General features: G+C 57.6%; 1 long non-coding RNA gene across 2 annotated transcripts; it reads left to right on the top strand.

Moving 5' to 3' along the window:
- Positions 1-11,241: 11,241 nt before the first annotated feature.
- Positions 11,242-15,901, top strand: LOC108586222. Of its 2 annotated transcripts, none has more exons than XR_004183619.1 (3): positions 11,242-11,308; positions 15,216-15,287; positions 15,816-15,901. It is a non-coding gene; the product is annotated as an uncharacterized LOC108586222 (long non-coding RNA). The 2 variants fall into 2 exon arrangements; XR_004183620.1 differs by lacking the exon at positions 11,242-11,308 and adding an exon at positions 14,601-14,638.
- Positions 15,902-16,315: the final 414 nt, after the last annotated feature.

Genomic DNA, 16,315 nt, shown 5'->3' with positions numbered 1-16,315 from the left:
CAGGGTTCCCTGGCGCATGAGGACCCCTGGCCTTCCGGACCATTCCGGTGCCAGCTCCCACCACGGCCAAAGGACCTGGCCAGGGCTGCCGGAGAAGACACGGGCCCTCGGCCCACCGCAAATTTCAGATACATGATGAATTTTATTTTGATGTAGTGTGGCCCAAATATTGCTTCTACTAAGAATTTATTTCTCTCTGAGACAGAGTCTTCCTCTGTCATCTAGGCTGGAATGCAGTGGTGCGATCTTGGCTCACTGCAACCTCTGCCTCCTGGGTTCAAGCGATTCTCCTGCCTCAGCCTCCCGAGTAGCTAGGATTACAGGCGTGCGTCACCACGCCCGGCTGATTTTTGTAGACAGGGTTTCACCACGTTGGCCAGGATGGTCTCAAACTCCCAACTTCAAGCGATCTGCCAGGCTTGGCTTCCCAAAGTGCTGAGATTACAGACATGGGCCACCACACCCAGCTGCTTCTACTAAGAATTATTTGTGTTAATTTGAAACAAATTTAACCAGGTGCCCCTGCACTGGGCTGGTGGTTGGGGGTCACGCATGTGGGCAAGAGCTCCCACCCCCAACCTCCTCAGGATCTTCAGACCTGAGCTTGAATTCCGTCAGCCCCACCTCCTCCCAGAGAGGAGGACATTCAAATGCACACGGCTCCCTGGGAACCCTGCCCTGCTAGTCCTGGGGGAGACGGCTGGGCGAGGTGGGGTCAGGGCCGTGAGGCACCTGTTCTTTCCATCAACAAGACTTAAGGCAAGAGAGGCGAGGGGGACCCCACACAGCGCTGTCTGGGGTTGACTGTGGGTGGAGAGAACAACCCCAAATACTCGTAGGCCCTGTGGCTGCTGCTGGACGCTTGCTGGCCGGCGTGCTTGCTGGGATCACCCCAAAGCACCATCAGAGATGGGAGGCTGGACGTGTGCCCCTCGGTGAGAACCTCATCAGCTTTGTGTGTGGAGTTTCAGGGTACGAACATCTGATGCTGAATCTCAGAGGCTGAGGTTAGGGGCAGCGCAGGAACCCCCCGGGGTTCTCAGACCCTGTAAATAACTTTCCGAGTAATCCAGGGGAGCCAAGTTTTTCCCCGACCAACCGAGGCAGCAACAGCAAACAGGGTTGTATGGAGCTGCAGCTGGAGGTGGGAGTGGGCTCTTGTTCTAACCGCTGCTCGGCCTTCCTCCCTGAACTTCCTGGCACGCGCACCATGGAGAGACGGGGCTTGATGGTGCCCACAAGCCTGCTCAGCCCAGCCAGACTCCCTCGCCCACCCCAGACCCACCCCAGACAGCCAGAGTGTAGAACAAGCCCAGCCTCCCGTTTAAAAGCCGGTTCTCCTGTTGTGGGAGAACTGGGTGACTCTCCCAGCTCCAGCCCTGCAATTCTGGGACAGCTATGTGTTTCTAGTAAGTTAAAAAACTTGGCTGGGCAAGGTGGCTCACGACTGTAATCCCAGTACTTTGGGAGGCCGAGGTGGGCAGATCACCTGAGGTCAGGAGTTTGAGACCCGCTTGGCCAACATGGTGGAACCGTGTCTCTACTAAAAATACAAAAATCAGCCAGGCGTGGTGGCACATGCCTATAATCCCAGCTACTGGAGAGGCTGAGGCAGAAGAATCACTTGAACCTGGGAGACAGAGGTTGTAGTGAGCTGAGATCATCCCATTTCACTTCAGCCTGGGCAACAAGAGCAAAATTCCGTTTAAAAAAAAGAAAAAACTTGAACACCCATGAAGATGGCTACTATCAAAACACGAGAAAATGAACGCTGCAAGGATGTGAAAATATTCGGCCCCTTCTACTGGTGGGAGTGTAAATTGGGACAGTCAATACAGAAAAGAGAAAGGCAGTTTCTGAAAAAGTTAATAGAATTACCCTCCCACCCAGCAATTTCACTTCTGCATATGTGCTAGAAAGAACTGAAAGCAGGGACTTGAACAGGTATTCGCACACCCGTGATTACAGCTGCACTACCCACAACAGAGAGGTGGCAGAATCAGCCCGAGAGGTGGTGAGCAGATAAAGCCATGAACAAAACGAGTCTGTCCACACAGCAGGATATTGTTCAGCCTTAAAAAAGGGCATGGCCGGGCGCAGTGGCTCACCCCTGTAACCCCAGCATTTTGGGAGGCCAAGGTGGGCAGATTACCAGGAGTTCCAGACCAGCCTGGCCAATATGGTGAAAACCCATCTCTACTAAAAATACAAAAATTAGCCGGGCGTGGTGGCGGGCGCCTGTAATCCCAGCTACTCGGGAGGCTGAGGCAGGAGAATCACTTGAACCCGGGAGGTGGAGGTTGCCGTGAGCCGAGATGGTGCCACTGCACTCCAGGCTGGGCGACAGAGTGAGACTTCATCTCAAAGAAAAGGACACTCTGACACAGGCGGCAGTGTGACGACAGCTGAGGACGTTCAGTGAAATCAGCCAGTCACGAAGGACAAAGACTGTACGCTCCCACGCCTAGGAGGTCCCCGGAGGTGCCGGATCCAGAGACCCAGTGTAGACGGCGGTGCAGGCTGGGAAGGGAGGGGAGGGAGTGATGGGGACAGGGGTCTGTTGGGCAGACAGGAGATGGACGGCAGGGATGGCCGCACAGCAGCGTGGACGTGCTGAATGCCTCAGAACTGTACACTTCAAAGTGGTAAAAACCATAAATGTTGCAGAATGTGTATGTTTGCCACAATAAAGGGAACTCAAGCTAGACACCTGCACAGCACCAGCAGAGAGAGGTCAGGAGGTCGGCTGGGGGAGTGGGGCCCTGGGACACTCACAGGCAGCGTTGGCACCCTCTCCCCACAGTGCACACCCCTGATGCTTTAACAGCCACCGTCTATCAGATCTAACTTCAGTCCCCACCAGTGGAGTCACCAGAGCTCCCAGTGCAGCCTCAGCACCGCGGCTTCAGTCACCTCAGGGGGAAGATGGGCTGGCCCAGCTCCTTGCTGCCCGGTGGGGGGATTCCTGCCTGCCTTTGAAACCTTCTGCTCCCCTCTGCTCACAGTTGAGGCTCAGGTGCACCAGTGAGTGGGACTTAAGGATGCTTGCTAACTTCACCCCGGAGCCCTGACACCACCTAGGCTGACCTTGGTAAGACACTGACCTTCCTAGGCTGGGTGCGGTGGCTCACACCTGTAATCCCAGCATTTTGGGAGGCCGAAGGGGGTGGATCACCTGAGGTCAGAAGATTAAGACCAGCCTGGCCAACATGGTGAAACCCTGCCTCTACTAAAAACACAAAAATTAGCTGGGTGTATGGTGGGTGCCTGTAATCCCAGCAACTCGGGAAGCTGAGGTAGGAGAATTACTTGAACCTGGGAGGAGGAGGTTGCAGTGAGCCGAGATCTCACCACTGCACCCCAGCCTGGGTGACAGGGCAAGACTCCATCTCAAACAAAAGACATTGACCTTCCTAAGCCGTGGTTTGCTCATCTGTAAGATGGGGATGAGTAGACGGAAAATGATGGAAATGATGGAAAATGAAAGGAGAAACATCTGGACAGACTGTGGGGCCAGCCAGAACCTTCCTGGTAAGGAAACTGAAAAGGCGCATTTGCAGCTGAGCCTGTGATATTTTGACTCAACAGGCAAAGGGAGTTCCTGGGACCCAGGAAGTCAACCACACACAACCACCATGCTCCATTTCCATGGCCTTGGACAAATGCCTCAACACTAGACCCATTTCCAGGGCCTTGGACAAATGCCTCAACACTAAACATTCCGGCTCCAGCCCAGGTGTGCTCACCTGTGGGTGATGTGACCTGCAGCCCTCGCCCCCAGCCCTGCTGCCCTGGGATCCAGGGTGGCCATGGAGATAACATGATGCCGGTCCCAGGGGTGAAGTGGCCACAGGGATGCGGAGACAGAGCCCCAGAACAAGTCTAGGGCGGTGCTTACCCTCAGTGCCGTTTCGGTAAGGGTGAACATGTGCAAAGTGATGCCACATGTGGGTTCAGGTGCGTGCATGAGTGGTGATAGTGTGACGATGTTCCTGGAAAGACAAACGTCCCATTCAGGGTTTACAGAAGGCTCTGCTGAAGTGCGTCACCCTGGTAAGGGCAAGAACACACCAGGTCTCTTTCAGAGGAGTGCAGTTTCACAGCTGGTGGGTTTTCCAAAAATATTTTCATGAGTTTGACAGTGCCAGCTTGGACCACACTGTCCCCACATCCAGGATGTACTCCTTGTTTCCCTCACACCCTCCCCGCTCATCCTGTAAGTTCCCCACAGAAATGGTGGCCTCGTTGGCCCTGCAGGGTGTGGGGGTAAGCAGCACACCCCCTCCAGGCCTGGCTCGGGTGCAGAGGACACGGATGCACATGGCCCCTTGATCCATGCTGGGAATCCCGTGTTTAAGCAAACAGCTGCTAATGGGAAGGTTCAGAGCCCATGGAAGAGGAGCCTGTGGAGAGGCCACAGGATAAGGGAGACTCAAGGCCATCTCCGCTCCTGCAGGCACTGCTGTGCAGCTTTGTCCTCCCAAGGAACCATCCGTGCAATAGAGGGAAACACTCCACTGTCCTTCCGACCCAGCTCCGAGAAATCACGACTCCTGACACCCACCAAGACATACGACTTGACTGACACAGACATGCTCACACACCAACACCAGGATACGCAGATATGTGCACACACCTCAACACCAGGACACACACACGTGCACATACACCAACACCAGGACACACACATGTACTAACCACCAGGACACACAGACACGTGCTCACACCAACACCAGGACACATACGTGCTCATACACTCCAACACCAGCACACACATGCAGACACACGTGTGTCTACGGCGAGTGTTTCCCAGCCCAGAGCTGGGTACACAGAGCCACACCCAGCCACAGTGAGGCTGCCGCAGCCCCTGATTCTCACCCCCTCAAGCTCACCCTGCCCCTACTCCAAGGATTCATACCCCAATCACAGGTGGGGCCACCTGTGCCCTCCTCCCAGAGCACTGGAGCCCAGGAACGATCTGGAGCCACTCCCTGTGTGGCCCCGTCTGTGCCCCACGAAACCAAGGACTCAAAGGACAAGGATCAGACCACGAACAACAAAGAACCTTGGCCCAGAGAGCCACGACTCCATCCCTGCCTGCCTGTCTCCCCACCTTGTTTCCTTACAGCTTGGCACCTGCCAGGGATGTCAAATACACCCCACCCAGCCCCAGAGGGTCCCGACTGCTAGGGGACAGCCTTCAGTCCCAACTGCACCTTCCCTTCCCGTTGTACACACCTTCCCGCTCCTCAGCCTGCCTGGACATCCAACTCCTCCCTGTAACAGGCGCTGAATGACCTTGGTCCCCTCCAGCTGGTCCCCACTGAGGTCCACAGTCTCATCCTGAACTCAGCAAACAGGGCCTGCCCCAGGGCTTCACACAGCTGTCCTCGGGCCACACATCTGGACGGTTCGGGCCCAGGGCTCCTCTTCCTGGAGGTGGCCTCTGCAGGTCAGGCCCTCCCTGCTCGCCCAGGTGCGTCATCAGAACCCGTGGTCTGGCTGGCGCTGGAGGAGCCAGCACAGGCACCCGGATCAGCCCCTCCGCCGGCACCGGCTCCCCGGGGCCTGGCACACCGTGAGAAAGAATCAGGGCGTCCACACCAGTGCTGTGAAAGACACCCCTGGGGGTCCCGCAGGTTGTGGCAGAAGGAGCAGTCTCTCTTGTCAGGCTGGTTGCTGGGCTCCTGGTTCCTGAGTGACCCTGAAGCAGGGATAGCTGCCGGCACCCGCCCCTCCTCTTCTCAGGACTGGTCAGGCTGTGTCCAGAGTTGGTTCCTTCCAGTAGGTTCATTGGTCTAGGCTGACTTCAAGAATGAAGCCCCGGACCTTTGCACTGAGTCTTACAGCTCTTAAAGGTGACACAGACCCAAAGAGTGAGCAGCAGCAAGATTTATTGCAAAAAGTGAAGAAAAAAAGCCAAAAACACAAAAACATAGCTTCCACACCACAAACGCTCAGCCCCAGTCTGCTGCCTGCCCACTTGGGGGTGGGGAGGGTTGGCCCCCTTTTATTCCCTTATTTGTCCCCGCCCACATCCTGCCGATTGGTCCATTTTACAGAGCACTGATTGGTTCATTTTACAGAGTGTTGATTGGTCTGTTTTTACAGAGTGCTGATTGGTGCATTTACAAACCTTTAGCTACACACAGAGCGCTGATTGGTGTGTTTACAATCCTTTAGCTACACAGAAAAGTTATCCAAGTCCCCACCCCACCCAGAAGCCCAGCCTGCTTCACCTCTCAACCTCAGGGGCCGCCTCCTCTGCGTGCCTCTCTTCTCCTCTGTCTGACTTGCCAGTGGGTTTAGAGCCCGCTCAGATAAACCGGGGTGACGTCAGCTGGAGATCTTTAACTTTACCCCATGTGCAGAGATTCTTTTCCAAATAAGGTCATATTCTCGGATTCCAGGAATCAGGACATAGATGTAGCTCTTTAGAGGCCACCATTTAGCTTACTGCAAACCTTGAAACCGAAACAGGATCAAGATCCAAACTCAGAAGGACTTGGGCTCCAGAGAGAGGCCCAGGAAGCCAAGCCCGACTGCGGGACACAGCCCTGTGTGCACAGCGGGAGACTCAGGGTGTCTGTTCATCTGCAGCACTCGGCTTCCTACCAGGTCCCTAACACGTGCTGGGTCCTAAAACATGTGCCCTGAGGCGGGCTGGGGATACTTGACTCCAGGGCACTGGCCAGAAGCCTGTGGGCCTGCACCCATCACCAGGCCTCTGAAAGGAGAGCAAGCTGAAGTCCTGACTTTGAAGTGGCTGCAGGGGTGGCCCCTCACCCAAGCTTAGGGGGGCCTCTGGGCGGCAGCAGGTGCACTTTGAAAGCCTCGGATGGTCCCCACAGCTGGGCTCCTTCCTCATCCCCATGGGCGTGGCCCACTGGGTGGCTGCTGAGTCCTCATGGTCTGCAGGCAGGAGGAAGGGGGAAAGTGTGAGCCCGTGGCCTCCATGGCAGCCGGCTGGGATCCTGGGGGGGGACCCTCACTGGTAGCATCTCCCCAGGATGTGCAGCCCCAGTGCCTGCACCCAAGCCCAGCCTTGGTGCGGAGCAGCCCCTGGAAGGCAGGAATCACTCCAGGCAAATGCAACTGGGGCTCAGCTACATCCTCACGAGGGCCCTGGGCCCTCAATCAAGACGGGGCTCAGCCTGACAGATGCGGTTCTGGGAGCTGGGGTGGTTGACACTGCCTGGTCCTTGCTGGCTTCATCTGAGGGGATGGTGTCCGCACAGCGGCGAAGGTGCCACATGCTGGAACCTGGAGCCAAGGTTGCCTCGAGAACTGTTCAGGCAGTGGCCCCAGCGGTGTGGGTGCCGGGAAACAGGAGGCAGAGTGGCCCCCATGCTCCTCCGCGGGCATCCGCACAGCCTGCTTCCCCGAGTGCACAAGGCAAGCTTGCTTGACCCTGGGGTAGCCATGGCCCACTTTTATGACCCACGCCCCTCCTCCTGGCAGGCCCCGTGTCTTTGGGGAAGGCAAGTAATTCTGAAGGTTCCCGAGCTCCACTTCCCATTCTAGGGCCACTATGTCCCCACGGCTCTGGGACACTTGCTGAGACAAAGGCAGATTTTGTGAGTCAAAAGGATTTTCCACATCTCTAAATGGCATTTCCGGATGCATGGGCCTCAGGGCTCTGATCCCAAGAAGTGTCAAGAAGACCTCTGTGGTCACAGATGCGGACCACGCCGGGACATGCTGGAAGGTGTCAGGACATGCCCGACCTGCGACCCTGTCTCCCGGAGGTCTCAGGGCATCACATGCTCCGAGGTTAGCGACCAGGCACCACAGCCTTGTCCTCAACCGGCACCCCAAAGGCGCCGTCCTGCCCTCAGAAGGTGCCCCAGAAACGCCGTTTCCCATCACCGGCTGGCTGTGGGGGCCTGCGTTTGGCTGCATCTGGGTCCAGGTTTGGGTAAACTCCTCAGCATTCCCTGGCCCAGGCTGGATTTGAAGGGGTGTGGAAACCTGCAGAACAGCGTGCTGGGCGGAAACAGGTGTGAGAGGGTCTGTGTCCACGGAAGGCAGAAGCCTCACCGTGTACCAACAGCTGCGGGGTGTGGGACTCTGCAGCTCCGGCCCACCTGGTGCAGGGAGCAGGGCCCCGTGGGAACCCAGGCAGATCCCTCTCCTGAGGAAGGCGGCCCTGCCGCAGACAGCACATCCCAGACGATGAGTCACGTGGTCCCCACGGCCCCTCAGATGAATCCTGACCACCAGTCTGCCCGCATGGCCACACCTGTGTCTCCATCTCCCCCGGTTCCCTTCCCACCCCTGGGTCTGGAAGACACTGGTAAGCAAGGGAGGAGGAAACAGGTACAGCTCCAGCAAGGGGGTGCTCCCTGCTGGCTTCCCTTCCCCACAGCTGCCCCAGAGGGAGGTGTCGTTCTGTAAACAGGGAGATGGGGTTCAGGACAGTGCCAGTGTGCCCAGCAACCCCGGAACTCCCCATGCTCAGGAACTCGCACTGCTGGCTCCGCACTCTCTACTCCAGGGGGACAAGAAAGCTCTGGTCACCAGGCAACGAGAGGCGCGAGGGAGGAGCCCAGGGCCCCGGGGAGGGCTCAGGTGGCTGGTGGAGGGGGTGCGGGGGAGGGAGATTCACCCAGGAGGGCCGTCGACAAGCACTGGCTGGGGAGGGATGTGGTCACTGCACCGGCATGACAGCTCGGAGTGGCTTCATGGGGACGACGCCATGGGAGAATGTTCCGGGGGGAACCCCTCGGGAGGCTCAGGGTGAGGCAGAGCTGCAGCCAAGGTGGTCAAGCTGGGCCTGGACAACTTCAGAGAGGCCAGGCTGAGGGGGAGGGTAGACACAGGGAGTTTACATCAATCCGCTCGGGCCGCCGTGGAAATGAGTGCAGCCAGGCTGCGCACACCACGGACGTGTCTCGCAGTCTCAGGCCTGAAGTCTCAGGCCAGCGTGTGGCTGGGCTGCTCCCCTGAGCTGTGGGGGTCTCCGGTTCCAGCCTCTCCTTGGCTTGCACGCCCCAGCCTCTCCCTGTGTCTCTGCATCGTCCCCGCTCTGTGAGTGTCTATTTCTGTGTCCAAACTCCCCCTTTTAATAAGGACACCCGTCATATTGAATTAGGACACACCCCTGTGAGCTGTCACTTGATGACCTCTGCAAACACCTCCCTCCCAATACCATCACATTCTCAAGTGCTGGGCAGTAGGACCCCCAGTCCTCTCCCAGTCCTAATGGAGAGATGTCACTGCCTGTAACTCCGCTGTCCCAGCCTTCCCTGCCGCCACAGGCACCACAGTTGCCACGGGCACCACAGCCGCCATGGGCATCACAGCCATCATGGGTACCACAGCTGCCACGGACACTACAGCCACCACGGGCACCACAGCTGTCCCTGCCACCACGGGCACCACAGGTACTACAGCCACCACAGCACCACAGCCATCCCTGCCTCCCTCTCTGTGCTCTCCCCCAGCTCATTTTCTGTCCCTCCTGGGATGAAGGCTCCCTGGGGACTGTCTTCCCTGCCGTGTCCTCAGCACCCAGACCTCACTGGGACAGCAGCCACTAAGCTTGTGTGGTCACTGAAGTTTAGATTTAAGTTAACATTTTTTTAAAAATGAAGGATCCAGGTCCTCAGCCACAGCAGCCACAGCTCAAGTGCTGATAGCCACGTGTGGCTGGTGGTGCTGCATGGGACGGCGTGGACAAGGAATAGCTCCGTTGGTGCAGAGAGGCCATTGGACACTCAGACAGAGACAGGAGGGTTCACCAGGACAGATCGACGGATGAGCAAATTCAGAACAAAATGCTTAGTGAGGGAGAAGTGAACTTTCATTTTGTCCAAGTCACCATTATCGTGGGTGCTGCTGCCAGGGTCAGATCTGGTCATGCGGAGTCTGAAGCACTCCCAGCCGCCAACTATGGCTGTGGCTTGGAGATACCCCCACCTTCCCTCAGCCCTGCAGGACTTCCCGGTGCTTCCCGGTCTCCACCTTTGCTTCTGGTGCTAGAGGCAGGGCAGGTGGCGTCAGGGTGGCTGCTCCCCTCCCGGGAGCTGCACTGGGCCACAGTCAGTTCACCTGGCCACCGCTGGCAGCACCTCTGGGCCCTGGACTGGGCCCCTCCATACAGAGCCCAGATGCTCCACAGGGCAGGGGCAGCCCAGCCCTATAAGCCCTGGTGCCCCCATAATCAGGAGGAAGAAAACTCACCCCCTCTCCTGTCCCCCTATCCCCTCCCCACCTCCCGTCTCCCCTCCCCGCTCTTCCCTTTCCCCTCTCGCCTCTCCCCCTCCCCCCTCCCCTCCCCTCTCCCCTCTTCTCTCCCTCCTCTCCCCTCTCCTCTCCATCCTCTCTCCTTTCCCTTCCCCCTTCTCTCCTCTCCCCTCTCTTCCCCGTTCTCTGCTTCTCTGTGTGTGTCTCTCTCTTTCTGTCTCTGTCTCTGTCCATCTGTCTCTCTCTCTCTCTCTGTTTTTCTGTCTCTGTGTCTCTGTCTCTCTCTTCCTGTCTCTGTCTGGCTGTCTCTGTCTCCCTATCTTTCTGTCTCTGTCTCTGTGTCTCTCTCTCACTGTCTCTGTCTCCCTGTCTCTCTGTCTCTGTCTCTGTGTCTCTCTGTCTCTGTCTCTGTCTCTGTCTCTGTGTCTCTCTCTGTCTCTGTCTCTCTGTCTCTGCCTCTGTGTCTCTCTCTGTCTCTGTGTCTCTCTCTGTCTCTGTCTCTCTGTCTCTGCCTCTGTGTCTCTCTCTGTCTCTGTGTCTGTCTCTGTCTCTGTGTCTCTCTCTGTCTCTGTCTCTGTGTCTCTCTCTGTCCCTCTCCCCTCTTGCTGAACCGCTGCCCAGAACTCCGGGCAGGAGCTGCTCACGGCCCTCCCCACATCTTCCCCCTAGAATACCGGTGGCCATCAGCTGCCTCCCCATATGTGCCCCTCCCCTCCACATCCCAAACTCACTCAGAGCCCCTGTTCTTTGGGCAACGTGCTCAGAACTCAGGGGAGGTAAGGAGGAGTAGGTCAGCAGAAGAAGAAATGGACTTTCCTGGCCCATTCTCCACCCCGGGAGGGCGCTGGGCCCTGGGCCCTGGTATTCACGGTAACAGGGACCAAGAGGCGGTCAAAGAAGGCTTGTTCCCATGCCAGGCACCACAGAGCTTACGGCTCCATCTGTGACCCAGAGCCTTCCGTCCCTGAGGGCCCCAGCACAGCCTCACGGGCAGCACGCCCCTCCATCCGCAGGGTCAGAAGCTGCAGCTCAAGGATTGCCCACGGAAGGTGGCATTTCCCAAGACCCAAGCTTCCCGACATCCCACCACCTCCCGCAGCGCTGGTGCCAGTCCTCTCGGGTAAGGGGCAAGTGTAAGGCCGGCCTCGCTGGCTCCAGCGATTATAACGAAGTGCCTCGGGCGGGGGCTTCAACACCAGAAACTATTCCCTCGCAGCCTGGGGGCTGGAAGTCCAAGACCAAGGGGCCGATGGGCGGCTTCTCCTGAGGCCTCTTTGTGGCCCGCAGACGGCGGCTTCTCCCGTGTCCTCCCACCGCCGCTCCTCTGCACACACGCATCCCTGGCGTCGCTTTCTCTTCTTACACGGACACGTCCTATCATTCTATTGGGTCAGGGCCCTCCTTACAACCTCATTTAACCTTAAATCCCTCCCTAAAGATCCTAGCTCCAGATACAGTCCTGTGGGAGCTGGGGCTTCAGCTGCGAATTTCAGGGGCACGACTCAGTCGGCACCTGTCTGTGTCCTGCGTGCGCCTCTGTGGGCCTTTCCAGGGTTCTCCCTGTGTCCTGGTGCTGCTTCTCCACCCAGAGCGCCGGCACCCGCTGCTGAGCTTCAGGCATGTGACCCTGCCCGGCCCCCTCTTCAAGCACCTTCCTCAGTACCAACAGGCAAACCTGCAGCTGCACCGGGGCCAGTAGACATGCTCGGGCAGAGTGCTGGGCACCCTGGCCTCCTGGGCACCCTGGTACTGGGCACCCTGCCCTCCTGCCCCTGGCTAGATGGGCGGCTGTCACCAGCGTGTTCTAAGATTGCAGCCCAGAGTTAAGAAATGGGCAGGGGGGGAAGAGCCCTGCAGGGAGGGTCTCACCCGCCAACATCAGAGAAGGGACCTGGACACACCTGCCAACCTCGGGGAGGGGACCTGGACGCACCCATCAACCTCGGGGAGGGGACCTGGACACACCTGCCAACCTCGGGGAGGAGACCTGGACGCACCTGCCAACCTCGGGGAGGGGAAGTTGGCCTACGCAGCACTGGGTGGTGGGAGAGGACGGTGTCTGGGGCTTACTCTGTGCCCAAGCTCCCACAAGGCAGGGTCCCACGTCCCGGGCTCCATGCCAGGGCCTTGCACTGCCAGGGTGCTCAGGGCAGCTCCGACAAGGAGTAGCCCCTTTGAGCGAGATCCGGGAGAGTCAGGGTTTTCACCCCAACTTTAAAACAGTCGCCCCCAGGCCGCCGCTACCGCCCCCACCCACCTGTTTTGGTCCCAGCATCATCATGACAGTTTGGGGACAGGAATTCAACTGTGGAATGGGAGGAGCCCTCAGCTCTGGGTCACGCTGGGTGGAGGGCATGGTAAGGTCATGCTGGGTGATGGTGAGATGATGAGGCAGGCAGCCCGGTGGGCACCTGCCTTGAAAATGACCCCTCAAACCAGCAGACCACATCATACTTTACAATTGAGTACAGATATTTTTCCATTAACACCTGCATCCAGACAGACAGATCACCAGGCTGTGGTGGGGACGTGTGAGAAAATTATAGGCAAGGAAGCAAAGACTGGAACCAGGTGCGTGTCTGAGTTCCAGCTCTGCTGAAATGCCCATCTGAGTAAACAGGTGCTGCTGCCATCCTGGCCGTGCATACACAGGCCTCTGAGTGGCAGAAAGCAGGGATGATACCAATGTGTCTTTAAACCAGTGTTCAGTTTCCCACGGCTGACTTGGAACGTCCTGAGGCAAAATGTGAAGTTTGCTGCATCCCAGGGAGGAAGGTGCAGCAGCAGCCGGCACCACTGGACTGACCGGGCAGGGGCTGGAGAAGGAGCACATTCTGCCGGCAAGGCCAGGATAGGCCTGGAGGGCTGGAGAGAGCCCGCGTGGGACAGCAGCTGGAGGCCACTGGGGGCCCAGGGATCACCCCTTCTTCAAAGGGAACCTACGCCGAGAACTCGGCCCTCACACTTGGGTGTGGGGTCTCTGGAGAGAGGACAGTGAGTGGCTGCAAGGGCCAGGCAGGGGCTGCTGCCAATGGGCCTGGAAGACCAGCGAGGACCCACGTCCATCACATGGCCTGTGCAGCAAATGACGGCCGGTTCTGCAGACCCCTCCTCTGTGGGGACACAGCTGCTGGGGTGGTCAACCCTCCCCCTAATTCCCAGCCGAGGTGCCCCTGCAGAAGCCCTGAGTGCCCAGCGGGGTAACTGCGGCCAGGTGCGTGCTCTCGGAGCACCGAGGAGCCATCGGAGGCTGCAGGCTGCCTAGGGGCCAGGCTCGCTGCCCCTTCCTGGAATCTGCCCACAGGAAATCAGAGGCTGCCAGCCCCTTCACTGACCTTTCCAGGACCAGTCAGGAAGGGCTCACAAAGGATGTTATTTGAAACAGGAAGGTCCCTGGACAAAAATATCTCTTCCAAGAGGCCTGAAATAGCACCCTGCAGAGAGTAATTTAGATTAAACAAGACCCCCTCCCCGGAGAACCTGCCTAGGTGTGAATCGATTTAATCAAACTGGCCTCCTCTCAGAAAACTAGAGGCCAGGATCAGGCGCCTCTGTCCTCTGCAGAAGGAAGGGGCTGGGGGTGGGGGAGGATTTAGTTTATCTCTAGGCCCCTACTTTCTGCTTGCATTTTCTTTTTGCTATTTTTTGTATTGTGATAAAACACACATAACATTTTACCATTTTAACCATTTTTGGGTGAGCAGTTCAGTGGCATTAAATGCAGTCACAATGCTGTAAAGTCATCGCTGCCATCCTTCTCCAGAACTTCCTCTTGCAAAGCTGCAGCTGTGCACCCATTAAACTGACTCCCATGCCCCTCCCCCAGCCCCTGGCACCCCCGTTCTGCCTCCATCTCCCAGAATTTGACAACTCCAGGCTCTGCCTGCAAGTGTTATCCTTCAGGATTGACCTTTCTGTGTCTGGCTGTCCCATCCCTCCTCACTCCCAGAGGCTCTTCCTGGAACCCACCCCCAGCAGGAGGGGCCATTCCCTGTTCACCCACCTTCTTGAGGCTCCTCGGGGAGGGTCTCCAGGCCCCAGGGATCTGCCAGCAGGTGGGCTTATGCAGTGAAGTTGTGAGAGCCCAGATGCTGGTGACCCTTGAGGGTGACCGCCCAGGCTGGTGACCATGGACCGCCAGGCCTGGGTCCCTCTGACCTGGCCGTGGAATGAAGGCTGGGGTGCCTGCATGGGGGTGGGAGCAGTGGTGGCCTGCCGAGAGGTGTTCAAAGCCACCTCTGTGGTATAAACCAAAAATAAAATTCTAAGGCTCTTCCCCAACCATCTGAAGGGACCCCTCTTCTGGGCCAGGACACCCCAACCTTAACCTGAAAGACTGGTTCAGGCCACGATGGGAAGCGGTCGTCGGCCATGCCTCATGCTGCCCTCCTCCCTTTCGGAATTTAGGAAAAGCCGACCAGCACTAACACCAACACAGACCTTAAGTCTGGTGAGAAACGCTTACCATACAATCTCTTCTCTCTGGAGCCTGCTACCTGGAGGCTTCATGTGCCTGATGAAACCTTGGTCTCCACAACCCCTTATCCTAACCCTGCCATTCCTTTCTACTGATAATAACTTCCAACCAATTGCCAATCAGAACATTTTTAAATCGACCTCTGACCTGGAAGCCCCACTTGGAGCTGTCCCGCCTTTCTGGACCTGACCAATGTATATCTTAAACGTATTTGATGGATGTCTCATGTCCCCCGAAATGTCTAAGGCCCAGCTGCACCTCCCACCTCCTGAGGCTGTCACTGCACGGTCACTCTATGTGGTTCAGAATCTCTCTCTTCAAATATTTCACAGACTTTCGCATTCACACAATGTCCTCAGCCTCCATCCACGTGGGAGTGTGGGTCTGAATTTCCTTTCTTTCGTAAACTAAAAACAAAATCCCCCAGCCTAGTGAACAGAGCACCCCTCTTGGACAAGGGGATCCAGGGCAACTGGAAAAACTAAATTCCCGCCGTGATACGAGGGAGGAGGGACTCGCCTCGTCACGGCCGCCTCCCCCACACCTGTAGGAGCTGAGGTGCAGCTGACCGACACTAACTCCAAAATACAGATCCGAAGACAGCAGAACAGACTCTGTGGCGGTAAGACCCCAAATCCAGACCCGCCGAGGGTCCCACACCCGGGAGAGACCCACCGAGGGTCCCATGCCCTGAGAGGCCCACCGAGGGTCCAATACCCGGAGAGGCCCACCGAGGGTCCTATGCCCAGAGAGACCCAGGTCCCACGCCCTGAGAGGCCCGCCAAGGGTCCCACGCCCTGAGAGACCCGCCGAGGGTCCCACACCCTGAGAGACCTGCCGAGAGTCCCATGCCCAGAGAGACCCAGGTCCCACGCCCTGAGAGGCCCGCCGAGGGTCCCCCACCCTGAGAGGCCCGTCGAGGGTCCCACACCCTGAGAGGCCCGCCGAGAGTCCCATGCCCAGAGAGACCCAGGTCCCACGCCCTGAGAGGCCCGCCGAGGGTCCCCCACCCTGAGAGGCCCGCCGTGGGTCCCACACCCGGGAGAGACCCACTAGGAGTCCCCACACATGTGAAGGCCCTGCCTGCCCTCTGTCCTCTCTGGGGCGCCTCCTGGAGGCTTCTACGTCACCAGCACCTTGACCTCCACAGTCCCTCAGCTGAACCCAAGCGTTTATTTCCACCCACTGCAAGCCTTCACGTCTTCAGCTTAACTCTTTCAACCAAATGCCGATCAGAAAACGTCTAAATCCCCCTGCTCCCCTTCAAGATGTCCCTCATTTCCCACCGAATCAATGTATACCTTCCATGTACTGATTTATGTCTTTGCCTGTAACTTCTTTAATTAAATTAATTAATTACTTTTTTGAGACAGGGTCTGGCTCTGTCACCCAGGCTGACAGTAGTGTCGCAGTCACAGATCATTGCGGCCTTCACCTCCCAGACTCAAGCCTCAGCTTCCCAAGCAGGTGGCACCGTGGGTCCGCACCACCACACCTGGCTAATTTTTATTTTATTTTTATTTTATTTTATTTTATTTTATTGAGACAGAGTCTCTCTCTGTCGCCCAGGCTGGAGTGCAGTGGCCGGATCTCAGCTCACTGCAAGCTCCGCCTCCCGAGCTTACACCATTCTCCTACCTCAGCCTCCGG

This window comes from Papio anubis, chromosome 5, assembly GCF_008728515.1.
Source record: "Papio anubis isolate 15944 chromosome 5, Panubis1.0, whole genome shotgun sequence".
Taxonomy (NCBI): Eukaryota; Metazoa; Chordata; class Mammalia; order Primates; family Cercopithecidae; genus Papio; species Papio anubis.
The sequence above is the reverse complement of the archived record's forward strand: the minus strand, read 5'-3'. Positions and strand labels throughout refer to the sequence as shown.